A 15717-nucleotide genomic window follows, 5' to 3' on the forward strand; every position below is an offset into this window, starting at 1 on the left:
CGGGAGTCGCTGGCCTCCCCGGTCGCGGGCTCCGGTAACGGTTGCTCGACCGTGACTTAGCGTTCCGGGCCAGGTGGCGGCGTCGCCGGCTCCAGTGAGCGGAGGCGCCGGGAGGTGACTCCTTGAGGCTCCCCCAGGTGTCGGGAGGCCCCGCGAGCCAGATCGGCGGGAGTAAGGTGGCCCGGAGCGAGGAGGGCCGGGTGCCCAGTCGGGGTTTACAGAAGGACCATCTAGACCTTCCTGCTCCAATCTTGGTGGGTCTGGAAGCGGCACTGTCCCCAAACACACCTCGGGCCCCGCCCCTGCTGGATCCCTTGTAGGCAGATGTCTCAGGTGGCGCCACGTGCAAGGCTTGGAAGAGCGCGCTCCAGGCCAGGGGCCAGGACTGCCTTACCTGTGTATCTCCAGGCGCCGCAGTGAGCGTCAGAGTGGCATTGCCGCCAATGCACAGGTAGGCCCCAGCCAGGGGCTGCTGTCAAATCTGATCTTTTATGTGTATCTTAGCTTCTAATTGCTCATTTGAAGAGAAATAAAAAGATGAGGTGTCTAGGTGTGGTTGTGGAGACCTTTTGCACTTTGGAACTAACCTGGTTCAGATGGGTTCCCTGGAAGCCTTTCCTCTGCCTTTGAATTTGAAGTGCATTAACTGTGTTCTGTTCAATGGGCAGGTGGCTGTACAGAAGCTGCGGGGCTGGAATTCAGTTGCAGCCTAAGCAATAAGTACTGATGAAGGTATTCCCAAGCTGAAATATTGTTTAGTCATATCAGTTGCTTATTTGGGCAAAGAAGCATGTCATGAAATATAATTAGTTGGGGTAATTTTCAGCAGTCTTGTGAAAGTCCTTTTTGTAAAACTTGTATTTTTTTTGAGTTAGAAAAACAAAATTATTAAAAATTACTTTAGTTTTGGGACCAGCAGATGGCATAATGGATATGTCGCTGGACTCCCACATAGTCCACAACAGTTCGAGGCCCAGACCCAATGGCTTGAAACTCACGCAGGGCACGTGGGCATGCGTGCCCAGGATCCTGAGAGGAGAATGGAGGAGAAAGGATTGCAGTATGGCCATCCCCCCCAAAGGGGTGATTTCTCACTATCAGTCTCTCTGTCTCTTGGGCAAGCGCACACACCCTACAGCAAAATTCTCTCTTTAAAAAAAATTAATTTTAGTTTCTGTTGTCACATTGTGTTTGTAACAGAAAAACATACTATTAAGCAGGTCTTCTTTCTGGCAGACTTGATTTTGTGGAGTACCTTCTTCTGTAATTGAGGAGCACAGTAGCGCTTTGTGTTTCGCTCATCAATAGCTACTGTCTTTGTAGTGCCCAGTCCGTCAGGCGCTGTGAAAGTAAAGCTTCTCCGACTTTTCAGCGTGCGCAGATTGGGTGGTTCATCGGTTCCTACCAGGTCTGCAGGTAGGCTGTGGCTGACACCAGGAAGAAACAATGGGGAAAACATAAAAGAATGCTCCAAACTGTGTCTGTGGTGATTTGATCAATTTGGGCCAGGTGGAGGTTACATGTGGTTTCTAGTCCAAACTAAGCCACTTAAAGTATCTTAGGGTAGTCATGTCTTCTCCGACAGTGCCCTATTCTTCACATCGTAATAGCAAACAATCCAATCTCATCACATTGTTGTGAGGGGGAAAATGCAATATGTAAAGAGGCTTTCAAAAGTTAAAAACACAGTGATAATGGATGACTTTTATACTCATTTATTGTGCCAGGCACTTTTTCAGGGGCAGAATAATATGCTAGCTCAATTACCCACAACCTCATAAGGTAGATATTTTAATCATTTGTTTCACAGAGGACAGAGGCGAGGCACATTGATGGTTAAGTAATTTGTCCCTACCCACACAGCTAGCATTTCGATGCCATCCTATGTTCCTAACCATCATGTATACTCTTGTATCCTACAGATGTGTCATGTTTTACGAGGGAGTAGTTTTGTTTGTGATCTTTTAGTTGTATAGGTAATAGTTCTGATTAATTCCATTGCATCCAATAGTGCTTTGTGTGGTGATGACTACAGTTACTTTGATTAAGTGGTATATCCATCCTACTTTGGACCCATTTTTGAAAAGATATTTTAAAACAAAGAGTCGCAGGGGCTGGCAGGTGGCATGGTGGTTCAGGTGCTGGACTCCTATCTGGCTGACTGCAGTTCGAGTCCTGGACCTGGCAGCTTGCTTTCTCACTTTCCCTCCCTCTCTTTTTCTCTCTCTGGTTCAATTAGAAAATAATAAATAAGAGAAAATAAAATATTTCTTTTTTTGTTACAGTAGACATGTATTTAAACTAATAGATCTGCAGACCAAATAATTTATAAATTAAATGTTTCAGGCTTGACCAAGTTCATAAAAATACTGTAAGGACAACCGTATCTATGAATGCAACTGTGTTACTTTGCCCACTCTTCTCTCTCTTTTCTTTCCTGAGTAACCTCTTTCAGATATGGTTCAAGATAGAAATTATCCTCCTCGTATTTTTCCATTGCTCTTCAGGCAAGACCTACTGCCTCATGGTCAGGTCCAGGGCTCTCTCTTAATGCGAAACATCCTGTAATTATAAAGGTTCTCAGGAAGTCTTTTTATGGCTTCTTTCACATTTTCATTCTCCTATATTGTATCATCTCGCATTAATCTCAGTTTTTTGAATCCTGCAGAATTGTGATACCATTTTGAATACCATCTAGCCACCAGCCTGATGCTGAAATGGCAGGCCTGTTCACCATTTTGACCTAAAATAATTCTTAAAAAAAAAAAAAAATTGTGACCAATTTCTACCAGGAAGCACAAATCAATAATTAAGATTTTGGTTTTATTGGTGCAGGCAGGTGGCGTGGTGGTTAAGGGTGTTGGACTCCCAACATGGCTGACTGCAGTTAGAGAACTGGACTGGTGGCATGCTTTCTCCCTTTCTCTCTCTCTTTCTCTGCCCCTCTCTGGTCAAAATTTAAATAAATAAATAAAGTTAAATAAAACAATTCTTAAATATTTTGGTTTTATCAAATTCTTTGAAAGAATAATTGCTGGTCAGTTTTAAAGAAAAAAACTGATTTTACTGATAGTTAGATTCATTGCTTTGACATACTTGTATGTATTTTCCAGTCTTTATTTATTTATTGTTTACCAGAGGGTGCATTATCTCTCCAGAGGAAGATACAGGGAGAGGAAGAAAGCACCCTCTAATGGGTCTTGGTCATGCTGCCATCCCTCCTTCTCCACCTCTGCATCCTTTCAAGATTCAGAGCACATATGCCCCCCAGTGTGTTTCTTAAACTGCCAAGGCCAGGATTCACACTTTAATCAGCAATGTGGGACCTGGCTCCCTTAACCACCAGGCCTTTGAAATTGGTGCTCCAGTCTTTATTTAAAGGACAAAAATGACATGAATACAAGTGGCTGAGACACTCATTTCTTCACTGAACCTTTCCTTGGCATGTAAAGATTAATTCCTCACTTTATCCCTAAGGAATTCAGGGAACAGATCCAGGTCTAGAAGTTTGTAAACTAGTGAGTGAAAAAAACACAGAAATGATGAACTAATACGATGTAATAAGTAAGGACTCAAATATAGTTGTGGGTGCAGAAAGCTGTGGGAACACATAAAAGGGAACGATTGCTTCTGCTGGGGTGAGCCTTGCCAAGAGAGGATGCAGTGTAAAGTCAGAACGAGTGAGCAAGAGTGTAGGGATGTCCAGAGGTTGGACTGCAGTATTGTAGGAGTTGCTGGGGCAGAAGCTAGGAAAAGTTAGGGGCCAAATTGTGAATCTCAGCTAAGAGAGTAACTTTATCCTATGGGCAGTGGGAACTATACAAGAATGTTAATTAGGAGAGTAACAGCAACTTATGTTCTCGAGAGATGACTCTGTTGACAGTAAGAAAGACTGTAAAGAAGTCTTTAAGTGCAGTTTTCCATATTCCAGACAAGAGATCATGAGAGAGTGAACCAGAGCAGACTTCAGATTCCACACCCACTGGAAAGCAGAGTGTATAGTCTACCGAATGTGAAGAATAGTGGGTGATGGAGGAGAATACCTGCTAGCTACAGTGAGAGTAAGGATTGTTTGTTTTGTAACTTCGTAATTGGAATATTACCAGCTAAGAACAAAGGATAGAAGAGGGATTTTTTTTATGACTAGGTTCAAAGGGCATGGGAACAATCATCTATTATATATTTGGGGAAAATGCTAGGATAGTGAGCAATAGAACTTATTTTTTACATTAGGCTTTCAGAATATTTATACAGAATTCATCATATAGGAGCAATCCCTTATGAATTCTGTAGTAATGAAAGTGATTTCTACTGAAATATTCATTACGCTGGAGTTGTCCAGCACCAGCAACATAACATGAATGCAGTACAAATTGATCTTAAGGTGAACGTGCAAATCTTGCAGAAGATACAGGATTTCATGATTTGAGAGCAAGGTGGAGAACTGGCTCGAACAATAGGCATGAAGAAAAAGAACTAGTGCATAGAGAGGCCAAGGTGCTTTTAAAAAGACTTAGAAAGCAATGACTTAAAAATGGTATCATCCAACAGGTGGCATGGTAGTTAAGGTGCTGGACTCCCAAACGGTTCATCATGGTTTGATTCCCAGACCTGGCAGTTTGAAAATCATACTGGGCATGTGTGTATGTTTGCCCAAAATTCTAACTGTCTCTTAAATTTGGCGGAAATGTAAAGTGACATGGTCACTTTGGAAAATTATGGAAGTGTTTACTCATGATTCAGCAATTCCATTCCTAGGTATACATAAGAGAAACAAATGTGTATGTCCAATAAAAGAAAGCTCATAGCACCTTTATTCATAATAACCCCTTATGGGATACAATTCAAATGTAGAATAGATGAATCAATTATGATATATTTATAAAGTGAAACACTACAAAAGCAGTAATAGAGAATGAATTATGGATAAGTGCATTCAATGTGGATAGAGCTCATAGACATAATAAAACAGATATAAGATTGCATACTTCCTGATTCCCTTTAAGTGAAGTTCAGAAACAAGTCCAGTTTCTTCCTGGTGATAGTGGTTACTCTGGTGGTGGTAGTGGTGGTAGTGGTAATGACTGGGAAGATAGTAATTCTGAAATACTGGAAATTTGCTATATTTTGGGATGGACAGTGGTTACATGGATTTATGTATGTGCAAAATTTTAACTTGTAAACCTAAGATTTGTGCACTGTATCATATATACATTATACTTAAAAAAAAAAGAGACTGTGGTGAGCATATGGTAATGCAAGACCAATTAACTTTTTGCTTTTTCCTGAGTTTCTTTCTTTCCTGAGGAGGGGAGGGAGAGAGAAAGATAAACACCATCAATAGAGTCTCATGTCATGATCTTTCCTCCAGCCTTCCTAGTCTGTGAGAATCACAGGCTCCTGGCAGATGAGCCCAGTGTGTGGAGATTGACCTGGGAACTGAACCCTGATCTTCCCTATGGCCTCCAGCATTGCACAGTGTTGGACAGCTGCACTGCTGCCATGGCTGGGCCTAGATCAGTTAACTTTTGATGAAAAAAATCAGCAGGGATTATGATGGCAGAGATACTTCAAAAGAATTTAAAAGGAAGATGAAAGGCTCCAGGGAAAATGATGAAATGGAAGTTTTGTGTTTTTTTCTAAAATAACTTCTATATAATTGTCTTGCAAAGGCAAATATGAAATCAAAGCTATTATACCATGCTGTTCTATAGTTTAGTCACAAAATTTTCCCCCAACCAGTTGGTTAGTTCCTTATCCTGAGAATTAGTGCATAGTAGGGAAATTGTGATGCATTTGATCAATACAATACGTGATGCAGTATAAAATAAATTATTTTTGTTTCTTTTTTGGGGGAAAATTGTATTCAGATTTATTTATTTTTGTCACTTTGAAATGCAGTCCTTGTTTAAGAGAAATCACTGCATGTCCTCTTTCACTGCTATGCTTATTACTCTTGGATAATGAGGACTGGCTATAATTTCTTTGGTTTTGAATGTAATGCTGGAACTAGGAAAAGCCCATGGTGAGTTTCCTGTGGTGGTGAGGGAATGCCCAAAAAAGGACCATAGTGAGCCGTAGTCACTGTTCCTAGTCTTCTCCTTGGGCAGTAGGCAGGTGATGAGGTTCCTACTGTGATAACTGGGAGGCAAATGGAAGGGATGTCTGTGGGGCAGTCATCAGTCCATGAAAGCAGACAGTAGGTGATTAAGCACTTTAACAGCAGTCTTTCATGGTTGAGGTTTCTGAAGACTTAAATTGTTCAGGTCCTCAGTGGAAGTGGATTTCTGTTGTAGCAACACTGATAAAGAGAAGACTATGCTACCCTTGTATTTCATCTCAAATAAGAGATTGTATTATTTTAAGTTTGTAAGAGTATGTAGTTAATTTCCTAGGGAAAATTTAGGAAGCCAGGAGAGAGCATGTGGGGGAGCTGATACCTAGTAATTGTGTCACAAAGAAAGGAAATCCTGGAAGAAAATCAGGAATAAGAGAATAATGTATGGTGGTCTCAACTAGCCTGGACGAGGTGTATATCATGCTGTGTAAATTCTCTTCACAATCTGAATAACGTATAGCGATTTAATGTGTGAATAATAATAATAAAAAAACCCCTAGAAATTTGGGGGGGGAAAGAAAAGTAATGAATGGTGGCAGTGTTCTTACTGCTGTATGGGGCTGGGAATGTGGAATGAAAGGATTGTTTTTACTTGAGGGAGACCTCTCCCACAGGAATGTTTAGATACCTCAGGGAGGCAGCTTTGGCTGTGGCCCTTACTATTTCTGCTGCCCTGTTATAATGCAAATACTTCCTTAGAATAATTTTTCTTTTATAATGTGTAGCCTTTAAAGAAAAATTTTCCTCTGTGAGGTTAAGGAGGAAAATGATGGAAACTAGGAGTGGCTTGAATACCAACATGTTTCTTTACTTTACTTGAACATTTTTGGACACCTACCATGAACTTGGACAGAGTTGAATAAGACATGGTTCCTATCCTTGAACTTACTGAGTTGTTGGGGAGATAAGTAAATAAATCAATGCATTCAGTACAGAGATCAAGATTTCATCATTTGTAGGTTTTCTGTGGTTAAAGGTAAGTGTGGCAACTGAAACTATGAAGTCGATAGGTTAGTGATGGTGACCCATTCTTTTAATAGATAACAATAGTTAATATATATTGAGTGCTTACTGCATATTAGGTTCTATGCTAAGTGCTTTAAGTTTTTAACTCCTTTAATCCTCACTGCTTCCACATGAAGTCAGTATTATTATTATCCTTATTTTTCTTATGAGGAAACTGAGGCCTCCACAGAGATTAAATGACATGGACTTGAACCTAGGGAGTCTAGTTTCAGAGTCCGTGCTCTTTGCTGTGCTATAATAACTGTTTTTATCCAGTGTAAATTTATATTATACTGTACTTACATGGCGTAACGGATAAGGGATTACTATTTTCCTTTTATTTTTATTGCCAGAGGACGTGTGCACTTGTCAGAGAGAGAAGGGAAGGATTGAGAGAAAGAAACTCCTTGTCACGCCTCACAGGGATTGATTATTTGAATAAATTTGCCCTGCATTAAAAGTTGTGTCCAAAGTTTCTGAATATCCATGCTGAATGTCTCTTATTACAGCTGCTTATGGTGATTCTGTCAATAATATAGAAGATTTAAATGAGACATCTTTCTTGCACTCCTTTAATACTCTTCCATGTTCTATTTTATCACTCTGGAATTCAGTGAAAATATATTATCAAGTTAATTGTTAGTGTTTTAAATATATACATAATGACATTTTATATTGAAGTGCACAACAGGGGAATTTCTGAATTCCTGGAATAATATGTTAATATAACTGGATATTTAAAGTGAAGTCATATTTTTAACGCTGTTGGTCATTAAGACCAATTGAATTAAAGGCAGAGTTATTTGCTTTGTTCTCTCAGATTGGGAGCACAACGGAGAAGCAGGATCAAAATAGTCTAGAGTAATCCAGGGTGTGCCAGAGTGGCCTCATTTTTCTGAGTGTATTTACAGTAGTAATGAAACTAGCATAGTTGAGTTTTTCATTCCTCCAGGGAAGAAACACTAGAAGTTGGAGGGAATCATGGTTGAATCTTCTCTTTGCTAGAGCTAAGCAGTTCTTGTCTGTTGAATGAGCTAATCTTCAGGAATCAAGTCTACCAATAATGTAATTCTAAAGTTGCAGTGATATTTCTTTCTCTTTTTATCTATAATTTAACTCTCAACAAATTAGAAATATTATATTCTTCTTTTTTTTTTTTTAAGAGAGATTTTTGTTTTAGTGCGTGTGGACTCACTAGAGAGACAGACAGAAAGTGATAAACACCCTGGGGGGCATGGCCATGTCATAAGCCCTTCTCCTCCATTCTCCTCATATCTATTATTAGCTCCTTATAACATTTCTAGGAGGTGGATAGCTATTTATATTCATTTCCCATGGCTACTGTAACAAATTAATACATACGTGGTGGCTTAAAACACTAGCAATGTATTTTCTCTGAGTTCTGGAGGCTGTAATTCTGAATCAGAATCAGTTAACCAAGATCAAAATGTTGGAGGACCTTGTTGCCTCTAGAGTGCTAGGGGAGAACCCGTACCTTGCCTCTTGTGGTGACGATAAGCATTCGTTGGTTTATGGCTGCATCACTCTAATGTCTGCCTCTGTAGTCACATTTACTTTTCCTCTTCTATCTGCAGTCAAATCTCCCTCTGCTTTCTTCTTAATAGAAAATGTAATTGTATTTAGGGCCTACCCTGATAATCCAGAATAGTCTCCTATTTCAAAATGTTTAATCACATCTACAAAGTCATTTCCCTTCCCCCAACCCATAAGTTCATATTTACAACTTTGAGGACTTAGGATATGGTGTGTATTTTGAGTTTCTGTTCATCCTACCACAATAATATTTGTTAGTCTATGTTTTGCAGGTGAAGGGATTCAATTACTTAAAGCCACAAAGTTGGAATGAATCTCTTTCTCAATATGGTATTTCCCTACTACCTACATCATTGTAGAAAATAGTAATATTCTATATTTACATGAATATGCTATACAACATTGCCTAGTGACTGGTGTTTGCAGTAGAGGAGAGGACAGTCTTAGGGACTGAGCCCTTAACCTGTGAGCTTTTGAAGCTGTCTTCAGGTAGATAATGTCAGAATGGAATTGGATTAGAAAATGCAGTGTCCACTGCAGAAATGATTGCTTTCTTGCTGGTGGGGAGAAATCTCTACACATTCTGGGATCACAAAAATGATCTTCGTTAAGAGAGAGAACAGTAGAAAAACTGTTTTCTGACTCACACAAGATACTGACATTGATACTAGATATAAACATTGATTCACAGGATTTTAATAGGATTTATCATAGGAGTTTGTCATAGGATTCCTTCTGTTGCCCTTTGATAGGCACAGGTACCTCTGACAACTACTAATCTGTTCTGTACTATATTTTGTCAATTGGAAGAATGTTATAGAAATGGAATTATAAAGCATGTTACCCTTGGGGACTGGCATTTTTTTCACCTAGCATAATTCCGTGGAGATTCTGAGAAACTGTTGCCTGTAACAATAATTTACTTTTTTTCATTAATATTCCTTAATATCCTTAGTATTCCTTGGTATTGGGTGTACCCTTTGAAGGACCTTTGGGTTGTTGCTAGGTTTTGGCTATTAGGAATAAAGCTGTTGTGAACATTTGTGTGCAGATTTTTGTGTGAATGACAGTACTACTTCATTGGGATAAATACTTAGGGAATGCAATTGTTAGGCTATATTTTGGTCACACAGATATGGATTTATTTCTGAACTCTAAATTCTACCCTATTGATCTATATGTCTGTCTCAATGCCAGTGCCACACTGTCTTTTTTTTTTTTAATTGCTTATTCCATGAGTGCATGTACACATCTTGTGTGTGTGCAGGTGCAAAAGAGAGAAAAAGAGGCTGCAGACCCCCTAGGGTCTCAATCCATCCCTAGCCAGCCATGGATCATGGACATGTGTGTATCCCTGGTGTACTCTGGTATCAGAACATGACCCCAGAACCTCCCCATGTGGGTCAGCCTTGCAGAGGGAATTTTGTTAAACTCCACTGGCTAACCCTTAATCAATTACCATTGCTGTGTAGTAAGTTTTAAAAACAGGAATTAGTGCGTACTTCTTTGTTCTTCTTTTTCAAGGTTGTTTTCTCTGTTCTCAGTCCCATGAAAACTATATGAATTTTAGAATCAGTTTGTCAGCTTTTCCAAGTAAGTAAGCTGAGGATGATGTGATAGTTAATTAGTTTTAATGTATTCATTGGGTTGTACACCATTGCTACAATTAATGTTATTATTATTTTTTAAAATTAATGTTATTATAGAACATTTTCATCTCTTCAGAAAGAGATCCCTTATCTATTAGCAGTGACTCCTCATTGTCTTTTCTCTGCTACCTTGCCCTAGGCAACCAATAATCTTTCTCTTTCTTGATTTGCCTATTCTGGACTTTTCATGTAAGTGGAATCATATACTATGTGCTCTTTTTGTGACTGGCTTGTTTATAGTGGTTTTAAGATTCATTCATGTGGTAGCATGTAATAATCATTATTTTTATGGCCAAATAATCTATTATATGGATATATTATATTTTATTTTCTCATTTGTAAATTTGGTTTGTTCTACTTCTTGGTTATGGAGACTAATGATGCTATGACCCTACTGCAGTGGTGCAATAGGAAGTGGCTGCTGCGTGCTGCCTTGCGCTGTGTGGGAGGTCTGGGTTTTGTTCCTCCATTCCTGGCCTGTTCCAGGCTGGGCACAATGGCATGCATCTAGTGGTTCTAGCTGACTGGGAGACTGGGACAGAAGGATCGCCACATGGCACGAACCTGTCAAGAATATCTCTCTGTCTTTGTATCTCTTATTTAAAGAAACAAAAAGAATAATATTGTTATGAACATTTATATACAAGCTTTGTATAGATGAATGGTTTCATTTCTCTTGGATATATACCTAGGAGTGGGATTGCTGGATCGTAAGGTAAATATTTCTAATATTTTGGGAAACTGCCAGACTGTTTTCCAAAGTGGCTTTTAAAATTCCACCAGTATTTTATGAAAGTTTTTATTTCCTCATACTTACATTTGTTAGTATCTGTCTTTTTGATGATAGACATTATAGAGAAGTTATATTATCCTAGTGGGTATGAAGTGGTATCTCATTGTTTTGATTTGAATTGCCCCAACGACATAAGATGTCAAGCATTCTTTCATGTGCTTATTTGGCACTTACATGTTTTCTTTGGAGAATAAATGTCTAGTCAGATCATTTACGTGTTTTTAAATTGGGTTATTTGGTGTCTTATTATTGAGTTGTAGGAGTTCTTTATTCTAGGTACACATTTTTCGTCATAGAAATGGTTTGTTAAAATTTTCTCCTATTCTGTAGGTTGTCTTTTCCCTTGCAATACGATCAGTTTTTAAAATATCATCTTGTATCAGCAGCCTAGCTGAACTCACTTATTCTGTGGTTTCTGGGGTAGATTTCTTGGGATTTTCTATGTAAACCATCATGTCATCTACAAGTTAGGGGCTTTATTTTTAAATTTTTTTAAAGAGAGATTTTTGCTATAAGCTCCATGTGCTTGCTGGAGAGAGACAGAAAGTTAGAAACCACCCCTTGGGGGGATGGTCACTGGTAGTCCCTTCTCTGTTCTTCTCTTAAGATTTTGGGTACACATGCACATGTGCTGGGCATGAGTTTCAAGCCTCCATGTCTGGGATTTGAACTGTGGTCAGCCATGTGGGAGTCCAGTGGTGTAACCATTACTCCATCTGCTGGTTCCAAGGGGCATTTTTATTTATTCTTTTCTGTATTACTTTTACTTTTCTTGCCTTCTTGCATTGTTTAGCACTTTCAGTACTGTTGAATAGGAGAGGTAAGAATGGACATCTTTGCCTTATTCCTGATAATAGGAGGAGTGCACTATGCATTTGGTCTTTTATCATTGTCTATAATATTTCCTGTAGGTTTTTTAGACTGGAGTGCAGGTTGTCCAAACTTTCTGTCATGCCGTCCTACTCTTCTCTTGATTCTTTGGCATAAGAAAAGCAGGGTTTATTTCCCTCATTGGCATTTCTGCATTTCTGGCTTCTTTAGCTCTTTGTGGTATTTGAGGCAAAAATCAAGCCCAGGGAATTCATCACTGTGTGGTCTCATGGTCCCTAACAGGTCTGCCATTTTCTCTCTACTTTTGTAATCATCTATATTTGTTTTATACATAATGGCAAGGGATTTTAGTTGTTCTTGACTAGAGCAGCAGAAGACGTACATCTACTTGATTTTAGACTAGAAGTGAAAATCCAACTGGGATTGATTGCTTCTATATTAAAAGAAAACGTAGAGTGGAAATTCAGATGCATAAACTGGCCAGTAAGACCCTTAAAAATTAGTTTTGGATCAGTTATTAGGAAGTGATAGTTTAACTATGTCTCTTCCTGCAAAGTTAATTCTGTATATCATTGTTCAATAACATTACATTCTCTTTAGTTTTAGATCTCTTATGAGGCTTGACAATACAGTTTAGTAACTTATTTCTGCATTTAGATATAGACTCATAATAACATCTAAATTTATGGCTTGGTATATGTGATAGAAAAAAAATTTGATCTTACTGAAAAAGTAGTTTTATAGAGGGGACTAACTTAGTGTTTTCTAGTAGTTTTCAGAGTCTTAAAGCTGTGGATTCTTAGCTGAAGAAAAAAGGGCATTGTGTATAGTAAGATCTATGTAAGGAAAACCTGCAAAAGTCTGATTATGTATCAAAAGGATTTACTGGATGTCTTTGGTGAAAAACTAGGTGCTGTCTAGAGCACTTTTCTTTGTTATTTTATGGGGTTTGTAGCTTTCATTACTTTTGATTTATTTTTAGAACTTTTAAGTTGTAAATAATTGATAGCAATACAAACTATTCAAGTCTGTAGAAATGCAAAAGGATTTTGTTGGTTGGAGTACAGTTTATTTCTTTTCCTCTTTTGAGAAGAAGCCCGTTTTGTATCTGATAAGCAAATTCATTTCAGTATTCCCCACTGCCTGTATAGTTGACCCTTGAACTAAATGGGTGTTTGAATGCTGACCACCCTCCTTCCCATCTGCCTATGACTTTTACTCCCCCCAAACTTAACTACTAATAGCCTTCAAAAACCTTACTGATAGCATTGTCTGCTTTTTGGGTTCTCTTTGAACTAGTTGGAACCCTTTTTTGGCTCCCTAATTAATTAATGGATTAGTAACAGTCATAAATGTGTTCATTTTATATTTGTCTAAGAGACACAATATTATCTTTTTATTTATTTGTTTTAGTTATCCTTCAGTATCTTTAGGGTTGACTTTAGTCTGACTGGGCTTGAATCCCAGCTGTAGCAGTTACTATAATTATGATTTGGGTCAGGGAATTTTATGTTTTAATCTAGGCCTGTTTACCCACTGTAGAAAGAGAAGCAGTGCTATTTTTTTTCCCATGGTTATTGTGAGGATTAAAAGAAGTTGTAAATAACACACTTCTAAAAGTTCCTCATAAACTATAAGAACTCTATTTTTATATTATTAGAAGGCTGTGACCAACTGATTTTACCTTCCTGAAATGTAGTTTCTTCTGTAGGGGGAAAAAACCAAAAACCAAAAACCAAAAAACCAAAAAACAAAAACATGAGATGATTTGTCACTTGGTTCTTAGGTTGTTATAAGTTTTATAACCAAGTTGTCACTTGGTTCTTAGATTGTTATAAGTTTCCCTGGCAATAATTCGAAGAGTGGAATGAAGTAACACACAATAGTTGCTTCTGGAGGGAGGACATTTTTAATATGCCATGGCCTTACTGCTCTAAGAAAGGGAAATGTTGAGTTTGATCTGGGGAGCAGTTAGTTAGAACCTCGCTTGGTAATTCAACTCAGTTAACGTTGACTGAGAAGACCTTGCTCTGCCTGGTTTGTACTTGGAAGAAGCAGTAGGGCTAGAGATGTGGCTTAACAGGATAAAAAAAGTATTATTAGTTTTTGCTTTAAAAAAATTGTAGAGTGGATCAAAAGATAGATGGAAGATAAGTGGAAGATCTTAGAGCTGTGAAATGCCCTGATAGCTTTCAGCATGTTCTTCAAGAATAGGAATCAGAAAGGCCTGCATTTGGCTTAGGAATTAAGCTAGGAATAACCATTTGGCATTCTAAGTGCAATTTTGGGGTGAGTAGGGAGGTGGGGTGATTAAAGAAGAGGGAGGAGTTGGAAATATAGCTCAAGGATGTCTATGTTTGACCAGGGCCGGTAGGTGGCGTGGTGGCACTGGATTTCCATATGACTGACTGTGGTTTGAGTCCTGGACCTAGCTTTCTCACTTTCCCTCGCTTTCTCTCACTCTGTCCCTCTCTGGTCAAATTAAAATAAACATAAATAAATTAAGTTAAATAAAAATAATTCTAAATAAATAAATTGACCTTTCATTCTGACTCTTAGTATTTGCAGATGTTTCACTTAATGGTTTTTCTTTTGTTGGGGGGGGGATGAGGGTGGGTGGAGATGAATTGGTCAATTGGTGAGTTAGAGGAGGAGATCCTTAGAACCTGAGAGAATATAAGCTCCCCACAAATTAGCAGTGGTTTGAGGAAGTTCATATAGCCTGCTCTGGGTTATGTAATTGGAGTGAGTTGAGGGGCTGATGTGAGCCGAGGGCACACAATTACTCTTATGTTCGAGTAGTGAAATAAGCCTGAATGCAGTGAGCCTCTGCTAAGTGAACGTAAGTGAACATAAGATGTATATATGTACATAGACAGTTAAATTTATCATTGAGTTAATATTAATTTTGATATAAGGAAACTAAATACTACTACAAAAGCAGCAGTCTGCCTACTACAAAAGTATTTTAAAGTTTTATGCAAATGAAACAGTCTTCGTAGCCCTAACTGTATTGGTGTACAGGTAGCATTACCATTTGGGAGACTGGAAGGCACGTGGAAAGACTGGAAACAACTGGTCTTGAAAACACTAGATATAGTTGCACCAGCCTGTAGTCCTAGCTCATTGGGAGACTGGCAGGAGGATAATGAAACAGTGTGACCTTGTCAAAAAATACTTATCTCTGTATTTCTCACTTTCTCTTTCTCCCCACCTCTCATAAAGGAGGAAAGAAAATGGTTCTTTGTGATTTAGCATTAGAATCAGAATCCCCGAACTGGGGGATTGTGGTTATGGCTGCTTTCTTTGTGAAGACCTTTGGGTTCCTCTAGCTATCTTTGCAACTTGAATACTCTGTGTGTTAACAAGTGTGGGAAGGGCAGCTGCTCTTTACCCATTCCTAGGATCTAGGCTAACATTTTGCCTTTGCTATTCATGTTCTGGCTAAGGGTGTTGACATTAGGGAGAAGTGGACGTGCTAAGGACCTGGCCAGTGTTACTATTTTAACTTCCTTCTCTCCTTGGAGCTGTAAAGGTGAGGCACATATGGAGTTGTCATTTCAGTCCTCTGAAATTCTCATCTTAAGTACTACAACAAGCATAGTCCCTCGGTTTTGTGGATTGTCCGTACATTAATCTGGTCAGTACTTGAATGTTTCAGTTCCACGGGTCCATTATAACAAGTTTACACCAGGAACCGTCTGACTAGGCCAGGGCACAATCCCAAGCTATGCTTTCTTTTTTAATCTCCCATTTGTCACATTCAC

At 38.7% G+C, this 15717-nt stretch overlaps 1 pseudogene; it reads right to left on the reverse strand.

Moving 5' to 3' along the window:
• Positions 1-2404: 2404 nt before the first annotated feature.
• LOC102473981 (cytochrome b-c1 complex subunit 7 pseudogene) lies at positions 2405-2737 on the reverse strand (annotated as a pseudogene).
• Between the last annotated feature and the right edge of the window lie 12980 nt (positions 2738-15717).

The sequence above is a fragment of the Tupaia chinensis genome, unplaced genomic scaffold (genome assembly GCF_000334495.1).
Source record: "Tupaia chinensis unplaced genomic scaffold, TupChi_1.0 Scaffold145860_1, whole genome shotgun sequence".
In the NCBI taxonomy this organism is placed as follows: domain Eukaryota; kingdom Metazoa; phylum Chordata; class Mammalia; order Scandentia; family Tupaiidae; genus Tupaia; species Tupaia belangeri.